The sequence below is a fragment of the Hypomesus nipponensis genome, chromosome 9 (assembly GCF_054491055.1).
Source record: "Hypomesus nipponensis isolate SF chromosome 9, ASM5449105v1, whole genome shotgun sequence".
NCBI lineage: Eukaryota > Metazoa > Chordata > Actinopteri > Osmeriformes > Osmeridae > Hypomesus > Hypomesus nipponensis.
The window spans coordinates 3,379,183-3,382,500 of NC_140369.1; positions in this window are offsets into that span (position 1 = coordinate 3,379,183).

The following is a 3,318-nucleotide window of genomic DNA, read 5'->3' on the forward strand; positions in this document are numbered from 1 at the left end:
TGGCTCTTTACAAGTGGGGAAGATTTGCTGTCGTTATTGTTTTTGTTATTGTTTTTCTCCACAGCTGCATGCTAAACCCTGGGACTAAGAGATGCTACTGTCCCCTACATCTCTGCTGATGAATATTACATGGGCACTAACTTGACTGGTAAAGCCTGACCCGGTCGTTGATCCTATCTATGTGAAAAGTTTGGAGGAATCATCCAGAACTGCAGTGGCACCGATTAATAATTCATTGATGGGTTTTCAGTCAGACTCAGCCTACATAAATATGTTCACTGACAAGAGAACTGATGGCTGGAATTACCATACTGTAAAGATATCTCTGTAGACTGCTAAACAAAAACAGAGAAAAACTTAAACTCTCCTCTCCTTCCTCCTCCTCTCCTTCCTCCTCCTCTCCTTCCTCCTCCTTTCCTTTCCTTCCTCCTCATCTCCTTCCTTCCTTCTCCTCTCCGTCCTCCTCCTTTCCTTCCTTCCTCCTCCTCTCCTTCCTTCTCCTGTCCTTCCTCCTCATCTCCGTCCTCCTCCTCTCTTTCTAATCACTACTCTACTACCTTTGATTGACACTGTACCTGAATCATTGTCAGGGCTCCTTATTTACATATGCACCCGGTGTATTTGTAATCCCCCCCTTCGTCCTCATCCCTCCTCCGAGCCGGGTAATGAAGGTGCAGACAGCGGAGCGAACAGTGGCCTATGTGTTTGCAGCGCGACCAAATCAAAGTCTCTTGTGTGGTGAGGTGGAGCGGCGCTGGAAATCATAGACCTGCCGCCACACTCTGTTGGTCGGCATCTAACCATGTAAATGTAAAATACAAAATGCACTTTACGTGCAGCGCAATTCAAAGCCAATTTTCACAACCACCTCATGCGTAAAATGAGTACTGTATGGATATGACACAAATGAATATTGCAGAGTATATTCACTTTCTGATGACATAAAGGAATTCCTGTATCACCGGAGCATTACTCTTCAAACGTACATCCCATAACTGATTCGTTCGAATCATCGCCGCTGTAATGTTCGGCCCTTACGCAGTCTAATCCCATTGCAGACACTGTAAATTGATAGTGTTGTTTATTGGTTGTTTCTAACCCCACATCTCTATTGCAGTCTGAGGAGAGGGACAGTCATGGATGACTAATCAGCCGTGCGGTGAGACGGGCTGATGAGCTTCTGCACTGCGGAGTAGGACCGGCTGTTTAGGAAATGATTCAGACTTTCCTCACGCAAACACATGTGAAACACATACACATTCACATATGAAACGTTCACACCCATTCATACTACTGAACGTTCACACACTCATTTAATGAAACACCCAAGTCTCATAAGGATGAGTAAGAAGCTTTGAGAATATGGGACAACATTTTCAGTATATCCGGAAGTCAGTTCAGTATATCCGGAAGGCATTTCATCAATTTTATCAACCTTTCAACCCTTAAAAAAAAAAAAAATCAACCTTTCAAAAAAAAAAAATCCTCCCACACGTGAAGTGAAAGGAGAGGAGAGGAGAGAGGAGGAAAGGGGAGAGGAGAGGAGAGAGGAGGAAGGGGAGAGGAGAGGAGAGAGGAGGAAAGGGGAGAGGAGAGGAGAGAGGAGGAAAGGGGAGAGGAGAACAGAGAAGCCTTGAGCAGAGTACATGCTCTAGGCTAGAGTACAGTAGAGTATAGTAGAGTGTCATTAAGTACTCATTAATGATGTCAATTTTTTGTAGATGTTTATTTTTCAATCTTTCCCCCAAAACATTTTTTGTTACTTTTTTGAAAATATTTATTCAACCTTTTAAAACTTCTTTTAAAAAACCTTTTTGAAAATATTTTTCAACCTTTAAAAAACCTTTTTCACATTTTCTTTTTCAACCTTTCATTTTTCAACCTTTAAAAACTTTATTCCCACATGTGAAAAAAGTCGCTGGGTCAATCCCCCACCCCCTACTCTTGTACATTGTTTAGGGAAATACGTGCTAATTGGGTCCATACGTTCAACACATTGTATAGAGGAATGCTCTATTATCCGACCAAACCTTTTCCTGTTTTTAAATATGGAGAACACATCATCTCCGTTGTGACACCGTTCGGGTTGACACGCTAACGCTCTGATAATCTTGTCGGGTAATGTAGGGTGTCGTATGTCATGATGCTGTTCTGGTGAAGAACGTTGTTTGGAGATCCACAGAAGGGTTCTTTTGAAAGGTTTACAGAAATACATTTTTGTGTTTGGGTACCCATACCAAACAATACTGTGAGTGGCCACAAGATGTCCTTGCTAAATAATTCATGAGGGTTGACAAGAGAGCCCAACTGCTGTAGTGTACCAGGGACTTTAGACCACCGTTTGAACCGGGAGGTAATCATTTTACTATGTTCTGAAGTCTACACATACAAAAATTGCTGAATGCTCAACATTTTACTTCTGTGTTGTATGAGTGTGTAAACCATGTTTATATAGCCTGTTTTATAGTGGGTGATGGGACCAGTGCAGTGAATCAGGTCTGTGGTCAGCCCTTTCCAGGGCCAGATGTGGGGAATCATCTGGCGTTTCATCCAGTCTTCTCTGAGGATTTAGAGGTGTTATCAATGTGATCTGTGGGCAACCAGGAAGGCCTTTGTGTTTGTAAAAAAGTGGCTGTAAAAAAAATATTTGATAGGTAGGTTCGATTGATGGAGGGGTTTCAATGCCATGGTGGAGTTATGAAGATAGGGAGCGTGTTAGTGCTTTGTGAGGGCTGGGGGCTAGGGCTGGGGCTGGGGGCTAGGGCTGGGGGCTGGGGGCTGGGGGCTAGGGCTGGGGCTGGGGACTGGGGGCTAGGGCTGGGGGCTGGGGGCTGGGGGCTAGGGCTAGGGCTAGGTCTAGGGCTAGGGCTAGGGCTAGGGCTAGGGCTAGGGCTAGGGCTAGGGCTGGGGCTGGGGTTGGGTTTGGGTTTGGGGCTGGGGACTGGGGACTAGGGCTGGGGGCTGGGGCTGGGGCTGGGGCTGGGGCTGGGGCTGGGGCTGGGGCTGGGGCTGGGGCTGGGGCTGGGGCTGGGGCTAGGGCTGGGGCTGGGGTTTGGGGTTTGGGGGAAGTGGAACAGTTATAGACTAACTAAGAGGTTATATAGGGGGTCAGATGGCTGAGCAGTTATTAATCAAAAGGTTGCCGGTTCGAATCCTTGTACTTGCTGTAAGTCGCTCTGGATAAGAGATAAGAAATGACAAAATGTAAAAGGTGGAGCTGTTCTGGAACCTGGCCGGCAGCCGAAAGACCTCCGAACCTGCCCTCAGACTGACTGCCTTGGAGGGTTGATGAGCCAGACGCTGGCTGAGTGCAGAAGC